This window comes from Dromiciops gliroides, chromosome 5 (genome assembly GCF_019393635.1).
Source record: "Dromiciops gliroides isolate mDroGli1 chromosome 5, mDroGli1.pri, whole genome shotgun sequence".
Classification (NCBI taxonomy): Eukaryota; Metazoa; Chordata; class Mammalia; order Microbiotheria; family Microbiotheriidae; genus Dromiciops; species Dromiciops gliroides.
Window position 1 is genome coordinate 99,632,477 of NC_057865.1, and position 17,730 is coordinate 99,650,206.

The following is a 17,730-nucleotide window of genomic DNA, read 5'->3' on the forward strand; positions in this document are numbered from 1 at the left end:
TTTCACATGGTTTCTGTCAGATAATTGCCACATGTCTTCATTCGGGTGGTTCCTAGAATCTATCATATTTTGATTCTGCTCATAGGCTCTTGAGTTCATGTCAAAAGTTCCTTCTTCAGACTCTCCCCTCCATGCTTTTTACTCATGCTGTCCCCCCATGCCAAGAATGCTCTTCCTCTTTACCTCTACCTTTTAGAACATCTACCATTGAAGATCTACCTCTTATATAAGGCTTTACCTGCTGTTAGCATGTGTCCCCTCTGATCAAAATTACTTAGCATGTATTTTGTAAATATATTGAATACATTATCTGAGAACATGGTATGTCCCCCCAATAGAATATAAGCTCTTTGATTCAGGGAATGTTTTTATTTTTCTCTTTGTATACAAGTGCCTATCATAGTAGGCACTAAATAAAGTGCTTGATAAACTGACTTCACTTTAACTGAATTCCAGCATGCTATTATAATTTAAATAGGTTCTGATTTCTCTTATAATATTATTTATATTATTTAATTTATTATTATTTATTAATTCTACAAGTATTTGAATGTCTACTATGTTTTGTTCCAAAACTACCCAGCAAGCAGTAGTAATCAACATTCTGAAATATATCATTGACAGTAAAATTGTATGAGATAACATATATGAAGCTCTTTGCAAACTTTGAAATACTAAATAAATGCTATTTACTGCTGGGAGCAGCTAGGTGGCACAGTGGACAGAGCACTGGCCCTAAAGTCAGGAGAAGCCAAGTTCAAAACCAGCCTCAGACACATACTGGCTGGACAAGTTACTTAACCCTCTTTTGCCTCAGTTTCATCATTTGTAAAATGAATTGGAGAAGGAAAGAGAAAACCACTCCTATATCTTTGCCAAGAAAATCCCAAATGGGGTCATAGAGTTAGATATGATTGAAAAACAACTGAACATCAACAATGCTACTACTATGATTTACTACTACCAAAATAATGAAATTGGAGGGTTCTTTTTCTTCTTCACAGTTAGCTTATTACTTATTATTGAAAGTATTCATATCATGCTTCAAATCACTATTAATACGAGAAATGCATATCAAAACACTCCTGAGATGTCACTCTCTATAATGCACACTAGCAAAGGTGATAAAAGAAATAGTTAATGTTGGAGAGATTATAGGCAGATAGGCATACCAAGGCATTTTTGGAAACCATTTTGGTAAACTCTTTAGAAATGTCTTGGTGATTTTTTTCTCTTCTTTTTCTTTGACACTTGTTTTCAAGGATTATTTGTTATACACAATTGTTCTCTGGGAGAGGGAAGGAGAGGACTACTGGGAGAAATTTTGGTAATGTAAAAAATGCAAAAGATATCAATAAAATTATTTTAAATTTTTTAACGTTTTGTGACATTTTGATGTATGTTGCTTTAGGTAGAATTCAACAATGATGAAAACATGAATTCATCAAAGTAAGTAACAAATTTAGAAAAGGGGAAATCAGTATTGGTTAGAATGATCAAGAAAGATGATGGAGGAAACAGAATGTGAAATGAGCCTCGAAGATGATTAGAATTTAGATAGTCAGAAAGAAGTAATTTCCAAGCTGGAGTTGAAAGCATAGCATGAGCAAGACAGGAATGAACATGGCAAGTATAGGTGACCAGGCAAACCACCAGTTCCTGGCTGATATGTCCTTCATTACTTTTGTGAAAATTATATATGTCCACACTGTTAATCTCCATGAAATTTTTCTAGTATTTTAATAACAATAAACAGTTTTCAAAATGCTTTCAACATTAATTATTTTGATCCATTGTCAGAGCAAGAAAGCATTTGTTCTATCTTCAATAAATGACTGTTCTTTCTTTTTAATGTTGTTCCTCTTTGAAAAGAGTAAGATGGTGATAATTATTCTTTCCTGGCTGGTTTACCATCTTTGGAAGCTTTTTTACATCTGGTATTCAAAGTGGCAATATATTCAATGGACGTTAAGGGACACAGTCTGTTCCTTTTGGGCCCCCCAAAGATGTCTCTGGGAGTTAGTGGCATTATCCTGTTTGTGCAGAAGAGAAAACTGAGGGTCATAGAAGTTAAATGACTTGCCAAAGGCCATATACCTAGTAAATGGTAGACCTAGAGATTGAATCTAAGCCATCTGATTCCAAATCCAATGCCCTATGTTGCCTCCTAAAGTTAATGCAGCATCCCAAAGTACCAACTTGATCCTTAATAATAACACTGAAATTCTAACCAAAAAGGCAGTAGTATATTTTTAGAAATTGGTTTTTAAGACCAATTTTACATCCTGCAATGTTGACTGTACAGGGCAATACCATGCTGTTTTTTCTCTTCTTCCTTGTTTACCATGAAATTAAGAGAGGAAAATAAAAACTAAGTTACACTTCTATAAATGTGTATAGCACCTGGGAGTTTGTTTAGTAAGCCACTGCATTTTTCCATTTTCTCCACAAGAAACTTAATAGTTGAAATAATAGCAACATTCTCTTTGGTAAAGAAATAATTGAGAGAAAGCCACCGTATTTGGGCCAACTACAAAAAGAAAAACAACCCAATGAATAATCATGTAAGATATATACATATCTTTTATTTTAGAGCCTCAAAATACTTTATGAATATTGATTCAAATTCTCCTAGCATTTATGTATATTGCAGGATGAAAGCAAACAGTCTAAAAATTGATGTAAAAGTTTTCCGTGGAGAAATTCAGGTTCTGACCTATAGATTGACTTCTATCCCACCACTATTGAGCACTTATAGGCAGTGGGCAGCAAAGCTTCCTCCAGCCTACTGCTTGAGCAACCCTTAATGAGCTCCAGTTTTTGTCCCCCCATTTATGCTCATCAGTCCTATAGAGAAGCCACTGTATATTGATATTTTAAAACCTAGTTGTCTTTTGTTTCAATGTATTTTCAAATGCATTTTCTAGAGGGAAAAAATCTTTTGTATGTTGCAGGTAGAAATGGAGGTTTGTGCTCAAGTCTTTGAAGAAAGAAGCATATTTTAAAATAAGCGACAGCTTCTTGGTAAAGAAGCATATTATATGTAGCTATAGATAACCAACTGTTTCCAGGAATTTAGGATCCAAATAGAGGACTGGAGGCATACTGATAATTGGTAAGATGTGGGGAAATATTCTTTTAGTGTGGAAAAGGAAGGTCACAGTATATATCCTGGAAATGCATGGCCAGTTTAATTCAAACATGAAGCTGATTAAGCACCTACTATGTGCCCATGATTGTACTAGTGGTTGGAAATAGAAAGATCAAAAATTACACAAATCCATTACCCTAAAATAGTTTAAAATCTAATGGAAAGCAAGGTACAAATACAAAAATAAATAGGATAAAATGAAATTATGATAATCTCATGGGAAAGACCAACACAAAATACTCTATGAAAAATTGAAGAATGAGAGATTATTTTTTATTAGAAAGATCATGGACATGGTGGCACTTGAAAGAGTTCATACTGTGTAATGCATAATGGCCCGAATAAATGCAGATGAGACTAGGGAATAGTTCTAGTTAGAAGGGAAAATGGGGAAAGGGGTGCATAAAGGAGACAAATAAGAAAAAAAAAGACTAGTAATATAGTTGGAATCTTATATATGCCCTTAAAAATCAGTCTAAGAAATTTGGATTTTATTCTTGAGTCAAGTGGTTCTTAAATTTTTCTGTTTCAGAAACTGTTTGTACTCTTAAAAAATTAAGGACCCCTTTTAAAGAGCTTTTTGTTTATGTGGGTTATATCTATTGATACTGATATAACTATATTCAAAACTAAAAGTTTTCATTTTTAAAATATTTATTTAAGGGTGGGGCCGCTCTCAAGGCTCCATGTGAACACTGGGGTGGTGGGCTCAAGTGGAGCAGGGTAGGGCATAGGCAGGGTGCCATGGCAGAGTTGCAGCTGCTATGGGTACAGGAGGCAGTGGACATGATGGTGAATGGGGATGGAATGTGAGAATATCCTCAAGAGGCAAGATACTATGTTCCAATGTAGTGCCAGCTGCTGTGAGGATACCCAGGTCTCCATGCAGCTGGTTCATTGAGTGATGCCACGCATCCATTGCCCAGGCACAGGCCCTTGTGACCAGCAAACTGGAAAAATTCCAGTGCCTGGCTCAATGCAACATGCACTGCAATGACAAAGCCAAAGACCTGATGGATGCTGGGAGCAAGGAGAAACACAGTAAAGAGGTAGCTGGAGTCCCATGTGACTGACCAAATGTGCTGATGACCACATGTACCTCATCCCCACCATGACCAAGAAGATGAAGGATTCCTTGACATCTATTGCAAAATAGAGTCATTGTCAGTAGTCATCCGGGGTGGGAGAATGTGTCTACTTGTAAAAATGTATGGAAAGTTTTACCTTTCCATGAAAATTTAAGAATGAAGAAATGGAGGCTGGTAACAAGTTTTTTAAAAAAAACCTTTATGGAAATTTGGCATCTGCCTCTGGACTCTGTTGATTCCATTATATGTTTTAACCCATAGGTGAATAAATGGAAAAAACTGGTGTTCAGATCTGGATTGGAGATAGTGTGGAAGGCTAATAGTATCCAAGCCCATCCTGTCAGTGAAGATGACCGCTGTTCAGTCTGTTGAAGCCCTTGATGGCTTTTAGGTGGTTCAGAGGTATTACATTCCTGAGAGTTGGGATAGTTGCTAGCATTTATGGGAATTGCCAGTTCTCTTCCCCAACCTACCTCCCATATGGTATGAATTCCTGAGGCAGTTGTCCACTTTTGTTTGGCGCTAACTTCATGTACACCTGATTCACCCATTTCCCATAGACCATAAAGCAGCAGCCTTGAGTTCACTATTGATTGGAAAAAAGAATCACAGTTGTGTTTTTCTCCCCAGCACAAGAACCTGGCATTCAGATGGCAATCTGGGGAAAGGGGGTTACTTAGATTAGCACACTGAGCAGCTCCCAATGATCTTTCCTTTGATGAGGACAATGCTTACACCAGCATTTACCTGGGACACCAAGCAAGAACATGAGGGAAATCTCCCACCAAGAATGTAAAACTAGTTCCTTCACCTTGACTTCTCTAACACTGCTGCTCAGGTTGCCTTTTCTTCCTCTTCTGGAAAGTACTACGGGGTAAGACTTCAGTTAAAGTGTTCTTTTGAAACTAACATGAAACAGTTTTGAGTTAAAGCCAAAGAAAGCCTCTTTTTGTAGAACAATCTTAAGTCTCTTGCTTAAAAGAATGGTAGATGGCTGGTTTTCCCCAAAGCAGAAAAACATGTGATACCTGCCCCTGGTCCTGCTGATTTGCCGTCTTCAACAGAAACAACTTCTTAAGAGGACTTTCTGAGAACAGCAAAGTGTAGTAAGACAATTTAAACTTCTGGGGCATAAGCCTGCAAGCAGAGCTTTTTTCTACCCCAGAGTACAGGAAGCAGCTGATACCAAGTACCCAGTTGTCACTATCATTTAAAACTTTGAACAACATGTCAGAACCAGGCATTGTGTGGGTATAAAGAAAACAAGATCTTTTCCAACTTCTTATTGAATGCACTTAACATAGCCTTCCTGTTCAGTGTTTCAAAGCTATGTCATATTTTCCTAGTGGTTTGATTAAAAAATAATAAATACAAAAATATATATTTAATTCATCAAAAACAATAAATACTTTGCATGTTAATTCAAATGAAATGTTATGAAAAATGAGTAATTTTTTAAAACATAGAAGAGTGATATTTTTACAGACTTTTGCAAATCTCTTTACTATTTGACCTATAGAAGACAGATGGATTCTTATATCTGCTTCTTCATCCAATCTGTTGTGATACATTGTTTTGGTTTAAGTATAGGAAGAAAATACAGCCACACAGAGATTGGGAATTGGAAAAGGGAGGAGAAATTTCATAGGCAAATACCATTTTGGAATCATCATGAAAAGAGTTTTGACTTTATAGACCTCTTTAAAAAAATCTGTGACCTTTGGGAACTAACTCCTGCTTTAAACAATAGGGAATTAACAAATTTCTGAGAAGGGAAAATGACATAGTCATGTTTGTCATAAAGAGATTATTCTGATAGCTGTGAGAAACAGGGATTGGAAACAAAAGAAACTGGAAACCAAGAGATCAGTTAAAGAACAACGATGATAACCCAAGTCAAATCTGATGAGGGCCTGAACTAGTGTGGATGTGCAATGCTGTAGATGATGACATTATTATAGAGTTAGAATCAGGACTTGGCAATGAGAATTCTCCAAAGGTATTTAGCCTGGATTTAAAGACTTAAAGAAAATTAGAAGGGAATCTTAAATAAGGACTTTGAGGTCCACAGAAGTACAACAAGTTATCACTGATCACTCATCTAGTTAGCAGGAAATCTATGAGTTCTCTCACCTTTTCTATCTTCCTCCTTTCTTCCCTCCCCCATCTTTCCTCCTTTTTCTCCTCTTTTTATCAGTTCTCCTCTCTTTTCCTGTCTTTATCTCCCCCCTTTTCCCTTTTTTCTGGCTTGAACAAAGTTGTATTGTGCTAGAAGCTACATGGAGAAAGTTGATTTCTTCTTCATGAAAAGCAATAGAAAGAAACTGTAGTTTGATCAGACATTTTGATCACCAACTAGAATTGCATTTATGCTTTGTAGGGCTTGTGCTGCTAAGTTGCTCTATGTCTAGGAAGCTCTGGAACTCCAAGAGTCAGGGACTTAGAAATTCCACTTAAGATTTTTGACTAAAAAAAGATTCAAGGGCAATTTGAAAGCTGTTTTATACTTAAGTCTAAGAGTTAGTCTCAGGGTAAATTAAGGTTTGATAGATAAGGATTAATGAAGGTACTTAATTTCACATAAATATTTGTTTTTATTTTAATCTTTGTCTAAATTGTATATTACTGATAATTAAAGATCAATTAATTGTCATTTATTAGAATTTTAATACTCAATTTATGCTTAATATGTTATTTTGTTTACCTAATGCTTAACATTATTTTTAGAGGTTATTGTATTTTAAAAAAAAGGATTTTATTGGAAAAATGTCAATTTCTTCTTTCACTTTAACAGCTAGGAATCCTAGCTACTGGATCACAAAACCATTGTTAAACAACATCATTTACCTGCTGGCAGCTACCTGAATTTGAAGCTGTAAGGGTTTTCTCTAGTCAACATTTTTGTGTTGGGATGTCTTATAATTTTATGGTGATCAGAGCACTTTATACTGGTTGTATTTCTTTGTTTTTCTTTTACTGATGGGTAGGAAAGGAGGAAGATATCTAGTTAGTAAAATGATACTATTGTGTGGAGGACTCTTCTCTTCCCATACACCAATCATCAGGAGACTTTCAACCATACCAAAAGGAATAAGGTTACCCTGTCATGCCCAGTTGGGCAAATCAACAAATTAACACGAGATTATTCTATGAGAAAAATTATATTCTCACTTGGGATTGGCAAGAGATTTAGAACCTCTCTAGCCTAAAGCTAATTGGGTAGCCCACGAAGTTTAGTATTACTTAGTCTGGGACTAGATATATTTCTTTTACACATATTTCTGGTTACTATCCTTACTATTCTTCTTCTTAATTTGTGTATTCTCTTTTTCCTAGCAAAGAAACCTTAAGAAATATGCTTCTCATGAAAAATTGGTAGCTTTAGGAGATAGGAGGAAAAGAGGGAGCAATTGTTGGACCATGGTATTCATTAACGGTGGCAGTGACTAAAGAATCGAAGTAACTTCGTATAGTAAATAGGCAAGAGTGCCATGAGTCTCTGAAATGGGGGACTCAAAAGGCCAGAAAGGTGGCTAATGCTAATTCTTTAAGGTCTAGAAAAGAGTTCATGGTAAAACCCCCTGTGCCAAATGCAAAAATCCTTTGAACTCATTCACAAGATCACAGATAGAAAGTTCCTCAAGGGCCATTAAGTCCAACCTCCTGATTTTGGAAAATGAGGCACACAGAGGCTAAGTGACTTGTTTGGGATCTTGCTTCTAGTACACATAAATCTGAGGTAGGATTTGATTCCAGAGCTTCCTAATTCCAAGGCCAGGTTACTATCTACTGGACCATATTCTTGGATAAGGAATGGCACCTGAGCAAACTGGCAAGTAAAATGTAAGTTATTTGATAGCAGGGCACATTTTTGCATCCTTAGTACCTATCATAATGCCTCACACATTATAAACACTTGATAATTATTTAAAAATTTAGCTTGTCTCTTCACTTGAGCATAGTACTTTGGAAGAAATTAATAGTTTCTTTTGGTCTGGTCTCATAAAGCTTGATATCTCAAGCCCAAAAGAATGCTCTATAAAAGTCTGCAACCCATTGGTTATAGCTGCTAAATTCCTGGAATAGTAGGACTTCGTTGTTAATCCAGTTTTTCACAAAGATCATTTTACTTTGATGTAGAAGTAGTAAACTAATGAGTTGCAATTTACAATGAGTTTCTGGGTCTCTGGCAGGTACTTTGGTACAGTGTTCCAGGACTAGGAAAGTAATTCCTAAATATATCCCATAACAGTAGTAGATAGATGCATTGTATATTTATATACAATGGAAGTTATTCATAAGACACTATGCCATATATCCATAAGAATACTACCTAGCTGGTCATTTATTTTTAGTGAAAGGATACATCCAGAAATAATTTAATTAATAAGAATGTTCTAAAGTGAACTAATCCTTCTGTTAAGACAAATGTGTAATTCATTAAGGATAACTGCAGAGGTACCAGGAATATTGATTGAACGTTCTGAAGCCCTATACTCTGTTCATTATGAATAAATTAACTTAGGGATAATACCAGCATTGGTTCAATTACCTTCAGAGCGTCTAAGCATATTTGTAATTTCTAGAAGGGAAAGAGGATTTGGTTTTCAGACTCCTAAAATTCAAAGGACAGCATCACAAGAATGATTTCCCTTCATGTGAAATGTACTTAATTTCAGGCTCAGACTTTTTTTCAAAACCAAACAATCATAGCATAACAGAATTTAGGGCTAGAGGTGGACTCAGGTATTATTTTATCAAATCTATTTTAGAAATGAAACTTCAAGATATTAAGTGACTTATCTAAGACCACATTGCTAGTAAGTGGTAGAGTGAGAACTGTCACACAGTTTTCATTCCTAGTCCAGTGCTCTTCCACACACCAAAAGAGTTTGAACTGATTGTTTAGATTTCTTCTTATGTGGGGATTCTACGTGCATATAAGGTAGTTACAAAATATATTCATCCCACTATATTGTCAAATGAGCTTTGAAAGTTCTGTTCTCAAAATTGTTACAGGATATTCCATACTATAGATGAAAGTTATAATCAATGAATTATCAGTTTAGCACTTAATAAAAAAATAAAGAGGAGTATTCCAGGATAGATTATGAAATAAGAACTTCATCCCTTTATTACAGTTCTGGATTTATTGGTAAAAATATTTGGATCTCTTGATGATTCTCCTAATGTTTGTTTCTATTTCTCTATTTTACAAAGTAGCCATAGGGAGACACCTATCTCCATGGTTGATCAACAAGCACTTATTAAACACCTATTTTATTCCAGACACTGTGTTAGGCATTGGGACAGAAGGAGACAGCACCTGCCTTCAAAGGACTTATAATCTATTAAGGATGACTGCATATATGTGTATAAATATATATGTGTACGTATATGTATATATATGTGTGTGTGTGTGTGTGTGTGTGTGTACATACCTATGCAAAGTAATTTGGTGCAGTAGAATGGAAAGTACTAGAAGCTGTGGGTAATCAAAAAGGTTTCAGATAAAGGTTGGTACTCAAGCTGTTTTGAAAGACATTGAGAATTCTAAGAGCCAGAGCTGAGAAGGGAATAGATGCCAAGGCATGCAGAACAACCAGTGTGCAAAAGCTCAGAGATGAGAGATGAAGTGTCATGCATAGAGAACAGCAAGAAGACCAGTTGAACTAAGTTAAAGAGTCTTTGAAGGGGAGCATTGATAAGACTGCAAAGGAGGTTTAAGACAAGTTATCAAGGATTTTCAATACCAAACAGAGGATTTTGTATTTGATTCCTAGAGGTAGTATAGAGCTTCTGGAGTTTATCAAGTAGACAACTGACATGATAAGACCTGAATTTAAGGGAATTCACCTTGGCAGCTGTGTGGAGGATGCTTTGGAGAGAGGAGAGAGGAGTGAAGAATACCACTTAGGAAACTATTATAATAGTCTAGGTGAGTAGCAATGAGCTCCTTCATGTTCTCGTTTAACAATGTAATTCTTCAGAAAAGACTTGGATTTTACTCATTCATCAAACTTTTAAGAATGGTATTCTAAAAATAACTTAGAAGAATCACTTTTCAAATACTATTATTTTGTGAATTTATATTACAAAGATATTTTATGGCAGTTTCACTAAGTCAAATAAGATTTGCATAATACCTAAGAGAGAAAATGAATGAGTCATGAGAGAAAAAGGTAGGTCATATGAAAGGCCCCTCTTTCATTAATGCTTTGATATATTTAAATATATTTCAGAGTACTCCTAAGTTGCATCCCTTTTAAGAATATACATTTTAACAGTATATCATGCACAAATTCAAATTGCTTTTTGTCCCCTCATTTTCACCATAATCAGGAAATCTGTGTCCCTTGGCTCTGTCTGGAATTCTAATAAGTATCTTTTGTGTTTATGTAGAATCCTTCATTTCAAATATCAGGGAGCCACTTAAATATCATCTAACGGAATGAGTTCACCCATTTCAAAATATAAATGGAGCTGTAGTTTCATATAGGAAGATTTTTCTGACCATCCTCAGTTATGTCTTTTCTCATTATATGTGCATTGCCTGAACATCCAAATTATTCTAGGCAACACTAAACCTAGGATATTACCATAATTTTCTGTATAAACCAAGCAAAAAGCAATAAAATTAGATACATGATAGGATATAGGGCAAAGATACATACATTTCATTCAGGCTCCTTGATTGTCAAAAATGCACCCTACTATGGGGGCAGCTAGATGGCGCAGTGGATAGAGCACTGGCCCTGGAGTCAGGAGGACCTGAGTTCAAATCTGGATTCAGACACTTAACACTTACTAGCTGTATGACCCTGGGCAAGTCACTTAACCCCAATTGCCTCACCAAAAAAAAAAAAAATGCACCCTACCTAGACTCAACTGAGAGCTACAAAATCCATTTCAGATGGGAGGAATAATAATAATAACAAAAAATAACAAAAAGGCAATAACTTGTTTTTGATGAGTAGGCAACTATCTAGGAAGCCAGAAGAAGAGATCGCCACAGAACAAATTTTCAAAAATTTTTACCTGAGGCTTTCTTGTTTGGATGAAATGAATTCAATAAAGATCATTTAATTTCATTATTCTTGAAGAAAAGTGAGGGGAAAAAAAAGGTTACTTCTGGAATTTGCATCTCAACACAGATCATATAATGCGTTATAAGATGAAGCATTACATTGTAAACTCCTTAAGAATAGGGTCTTATTATGTCTTTTTATCTGAGTACATGGCACAGTGCCTTGTAGACAGTAGGTTCTGGATAAGTTGAATTTATGAAGTTTTCTTTTGTTCCTATCATTGTCAATTGCATTCTAACACGTGTAATTTAATATTAACATATGAAACAATGGTTTCTTAAACCTTCTTTAACTATTGAAATTTTATCGGGGGCACCTAGATAGTGCAGTGGATAAAGCACTGGCCCTGCATTCAGGAGGACCTGAGTTCAAATTTCACCTCAGACCCTTGACACTTACTAGCTGTGTGACCCTGGGTATGTCAGTTAATCCTCATTGCCCCCCCCCCAAAAAAAAAGCTATTGAAATTTTATCATGACTGATCCAACCATTCTGGAAAGCAATTTGGAACCATGCCCAAAAGATTATTAAACTGTGCATACACCTTTGACCCAGCAATACCACTACTAGGCCTATATCCCAAAGAGATCATAAAATAGGGAAAAGGGCCCACTTGTACAAAACATTTATAGCTATTCTTTCTGTAGTAGCAAAGAATTGGAAATTGAGAGGATGCCCATGAATTGGGGAATGGCTAAACAAGATGTGGTATATGAATGTAATGAAATACTATTATGGGGCAGCTAGGTGGAGCAGTGGATAGAGCACCAGCCCTGGAATCGGTAGTACCTGAGTTCAAATCCGACCTCAGATACTTGACACTTACTAGCTGTGTGACCGTGGCCAAGTCACTTAACCCTAATTGCCTCACCAAAAAAAAGAAAGAAATACTAATGTGCTGTAAGAAATGATAAGCAAGCTGATTTCAGAAAAACTGGAAAGACTAATGTGAATTCATGCTGAGTGAAATGAGCAGAACCAAGAAAACTCTGTGCACACTATCAACAACATTGCATGATGATCAACTGTAATAGATTTAACTCTTCTCAGCAATGCAGTTATACAAGACAAAGCCAAAAGATTCATGGTGGAAAATGCTCTCCACATTCAGAAAAATAACTATGGAGTCTGAATGCAGATTGGAGCATACTATTTTCACTTTTATTGTTACTTTTTTGTTATTGTTCTTTTTTATTTTTCTTGCATTTTTCGTTTTGTCCTGATTTTTCTCTTATAACATGATTAATGTGGAAATAAGTTTAACATGATTATAATGTATAGCCTATATCAAATTGCTTGCTATTCTCATGAGGTGGAGGGAAGGGAGGATGGGAGAAAAATCTGGAACTCAAAAAAAAATCTTTACATGTAATTGGAAACATAATTAAAATAAATATTTTTCTTTTAAAAAAAAAGAAATTTTATCATGCCTGTAAAATTCAGATTGTCCTCACAAAATCTTCCTGGGCTTTCCCAAACAATTAGAAGTGACTTGTTCTTCCTCTTGACTCCTGTAGCTTTCCATTTTTTTTACCTCTTAGTACATTTATGCCATACTGTCTTGTGTTGTATATCTGTTTTGTCTCTTCTATCATAATGAAATCTAAAATAATAATTTAGAGCTAAAGGAGATCTGAGGGCATCTGGACCAATCCCTTCATTTTACAATGAAGAAATGGGGCCCAAAGAAGAGAAGTAACTTGCCTAAAGTCATGCAGGCAGACAGAGGTGGGATTCAAACTCAAATCCCCCAACTCCAAATGCACCTAGTGCTCTTCCCACTGTACCTTATGTTCAGAATACACACCTCACTCTTCTCTGTATGCTACTTCATCCCAACATAGTACCTTCTATGTAGTAAGTGATTAATAAAAATTTCTCAAATAATTTCTTCATGTAACTGAAAGTCTTTCAGTGAAGATATACCAATAAAATTCTATCCACATTTAATACATTAAAAAGTTGTACATGGGGTGGCTAGGTGGCGCAGTGGATAAAGCACCGGCCCTGGATTCAGGAGTACCTGAGTTCAAATCCAGCCTCAGACACTTGACACTTACTAGCTGTGTGACCCTGGGCAAGTCACTTAACCCCCATTGCCCCGCAAAAAAAAACAAAAAGTTGTACATTACATTCCTAAATAATGTTTTATTTTAGAATGAAGCTTCATGAAGCCTACCTAACCATCTCATCTTTATAAAAATTCCCCCTCAACTCTTGAATACATCATTACCTTGGGTTCAGTGTGAGAATATTTTGACTAACCCTAAGTATGCAAAGATGTCTCAGGCCCCATATCCAGAACACAGATGTTATTTGCAACCTATGCAGGAACCAAAATTCAAATAACAAAATATTTAGTTAAGACATGCATGACTTCACCTCGTATGCATGGTTATGTTAATCTGTATGCTAGATAGACTCAATGTTGGTTTTACTCTCTTCTCACTCTCAGACCTTTTGGCCTGTCCTTAATTCATGGATGGCCCAGGCCAAACACCATTTTTTTTCTGGTTCCTAACGAGTTAGACTTAATAAGTAATCTCAACTTACTACTACAAAGACAATAAAGGGGTATCCCCTAATTCTGTCCTCTTAGTCATCCAGGAAGAGGATGTCTCAGACCAAGACCATCTTGGGGTGTTTCCTTGACATTCTCAAGAGAACTAGTACACAATTGACTCATCATTTGCATTAGTGGTCATGCCTTCTCCATATATATGACCATTGTCAAGCAATAGCTATCTCCATCTTATGGACTAGTCTTTCTTAAAACCTGTTTATTTAAATGTAGCTCTCTCTTGACTTCCAGGTCACCAGGAAGTCTAATTAACTCTTCTATGTGCAGATGATTGTCATGAATCATCTCTGCAAGGCCCCAGATTATCTCCAGTGCTCCTTTGTTTAGATTGGGAAATTAACCAATTTTCCAACTATTTAATTACTATTAGTTGGATCTTAATTGTTCTTCTATCTCGTATTTTCACAGAACACAAATATTTTATAATGGGACAATCCCTGGCTGCAATTCATGACAGTGAATTCAATCATGACATTACTTTTTTCCTCTTTGACATGCGGTGATGATGGGTCTACTTCAAATTATTTCTCAGACAAGGTTCATCTCTGTGATCTGAAACTTTAAAACACAATTACGGGGGCAGCTAGGTAGTTCAGTGGATAAAGCACCGGCCCTGGAGTCAGGAGTACCTGAGTTCAAATCCAGCCTCAGACACTTAACACTTACTAGCTGTGTGACCCAATTGCCTCACTAAAAACAAAACAAAAAAACCCACAATTAGTAGACAAACAAGGTTCAGAAGAAGCACCATCATATAGGAAGTAAAGCTACTACTATAATTTTGGTGGCATTATATATGTAAACTAGAAAGGCTCTATGCTGACTCCACTTAACTTTGACAGAGCTCAAAGATCCGTAGCACATTTAGAAATATTCAATTAAAACGCCCTGGTTGGGAATAATATTGAAGGTTGTAAGGGGTTATATAACTGTTGATTCCCTCCAAGACTAGTAACTCCATGAATATATATTCTCTCCATTTTGATCTTTATCAAAATTGATCCTAAGAAGACATATACCAAGAAATACATCTCCCACAATGCTTTAGCTATCATGTTGGGTAGATTTATACATATTGAATGAAACAATCTGTCACTTACCATAAGGTATGTTTTCTTCCTATATCCTTCCAAAGGAAAAAAATCTATATATCCAAGCTCCAAGAGCTTTCTGATTCTTATGCCCTTCTTATAGGCAGTATGAGTTAGCAGTATGAGTTAAATACAATGAACACAAGTCTCACATTCCATACATATACCTGTTGCCATCTTGGACCAGTAGAATCCGATACACATCAGGTCCAGAGATGTCTCTTAGATTAAATGTCTTCTGTGATCACTCAATTCTTTCATAACTGGTAGGTTTTGAGTAATAGAACTGCTTTCTTATACTTAGTGTTGGGTACAGTACTCCAGTTCTTAGCTTGAAATCCTGCCTTTCTTTACACAAAATGTTGTCTTCTGTGGAGCTAAGCTGGAGTCCCCAAGAGCCATTCTCCCTTTTCTTGACCTGTATATACTCCTGAAAATCCATAACCATTTATCCTACAGCTTCTTTAACCACTATCTATACAAACAAAAATGGTACAGGGAGGATTGGCCCAATGCTGCAGTATTTTTGTCCACTGATGGAACATTCCCCAGGGGGAAGTTCAAAATTCACTTTCTTGGGTTGCCTGCAGTTCACACACTCAATTAATACTGTTTATGGTTGTGACCACCAAGGTTTCTGATATCTTGGGGCCTACATCTGCAACCACTGGCTTTCCCTGGCTGTTAATATACCATGAATTCATATTTGGCAGGTATCACTATGAATACCTGGCTGGCAGCATATAATTTATTAGTATTCAAAATATGCCAGTGGATTGTATTATATCCAGACTTGAAATTAAGCTCTATATACACACAGTCTTGGAACCTAGAGTATTAGTAAATGCCCACTTCAAGGCCAAGATTTTTAATTTGTAGATGGGATGACGGGTTTTATATCATAGTTATTTATATGCATTTATTATTGCCATACTGGATTGAAGTACCCTGAAGGAAGACACTATTTTTTCCATCTTTATATCTCCTGAGTCTAATACAGTAACTTATACATAGTAGTCACTTAATCACTTTGTTGAATTGAATTGTTGAATTGTAGGATTCATCATATTGAAACTTCATCATGTTAAACAATTGAAATTGCCTTCCTCCCACCCTCTAAAAGACAGGTCTGGAGAAGTCTGATATTCCATGTAAATGAAAGTCTTAGGAATTATCAAACACATAAAAGAAACTGACACTGGATACTTTAAAAATGTGGGTGTTTTATTTACCAATTAGGTGGTAATTATCTTGTGTAAATTTACTTAATTAAATTATGTTTTAAAAATTTACTTATGTAAAGGAGGAGTGATAACCTTGCTAATGCTGGCAAGTGCACACAGTCTGGAACAAGTTCAGATTAATGAACATGCTCTCAAATCTAAGAACTATCAGAAAAACAAAGGAGAAGAAAGGTAACAGACATTTGCCCTTTTCTAGCTTAGGATCAAATCTCAAAAGACTAGGGAGGAGACCGTCAGAATGGGAGGTGAGGGAATTATACTACTAGATAGTGAGAGAAACTTGGAACTGGGAGAGAAATAATAAAGAGGACTCAAACTGGACTCAGAGAAAGGAAGTAGGTAAGGAAGATAGATACCACATTCTAAGGCTGGAAGAGTGCTAGAAAGCTGGCCTTTAACCCAGGAGGACAACAAATCTAAGGATCAATAGGTTAGGCACATGACAGTGGCACCTGGAGGTGCCCTGGAAGCTGTTTGCAGGGGACCCATCTAGGTGATGGAGTGCAGTTTGAACTTGGGCAAACAACATTAACTCAAGTAGTTAAGGTTACTATTGACTATAAATACTCCCTACCCTGAAATACACACATACACCTTGATAGTAAAAGTTAGTGTGCCCTGAAACCATCTCTGCATGGTATACTATACTTCAGTGAAGGGGAATAGTGAGACACAAGCATAGCCAGAACTCATAAAATAATGGAAGGAACTGAGATTCAGGGCATAACCTCTGAAGGGAGAGAGCTTGCCTTATTTCTTCTGAATTGCAGCTACACTAATTTAAATGAAATGGGAGTTACAGGGCAGAGGCAACAGCACACACACACACACACACACACACACACACACACACACACCCCTACCTACCTTTCATTTTACTGCCTTTTTTCACTCCTCTTTTTCTATTAAGGAAAATGGAAACCCTATAATTGTAGTAATTTTACAAAAGGCACTGAACAAATCCAAGAAATGATCTCTGCGTGTGGTGCAAGACTGTACAGTTATTTAAAATAGTTGCTTATTTCAAAGTCATGTGTGCTGTCAGCTTGGCGCTGCTGCTGCTGCTGCTGCTGCTGCTGGTGTTGTTTCTCCCTCTGCTGTTTTATGAGCTCTTAGAGCAATAGGCTCCTGGGTCTTAATCAATCAATAAACATTTATTGTGTCTACTATGTACCAGGCCCTGTGCTAAGCATTGAGGATACAAAAAGAGGCAAAAGACAGAACTAAAACTTGGATAGGTCTGAGGAGTTATCTGGTTCCGCCCCCTTCTTTTTTAAAGACTAATTTATGGCATTCACACCAGAACCACATGAAGTTAACATGAGTCCATGTGATGAACATAATACAAAGCATATAATCATAGTACATGCAACAAGAGAGTAACCTATAAACCAAGGATACACATCTCCAGTGCAAGGCCAAACATAGAGCAACACATGACAGTGTTGTTTTCAGCTCTCATGTGCATAAATTGTGAATAGTAACAA

General features: G+C 36.3%; 2 pseudogenes; both read left to right on the top strand.

The window, feature by feature from the left end:
* The first annotated feature begins 3,895 nt into the window (after positions 1-3,895).
* LOC122727594 lies at positions 3,896-4,307 on the top strand (annotated as a pseudogene).
* Positions 4,308-6,166: 1,859 nt separating this feature from the next.
* The window catches only part of LOC122728746, a 90,889-nt pseudogene continuing 79,325 nt past the window's right edge, over positions 6,167-17,730 (top strand).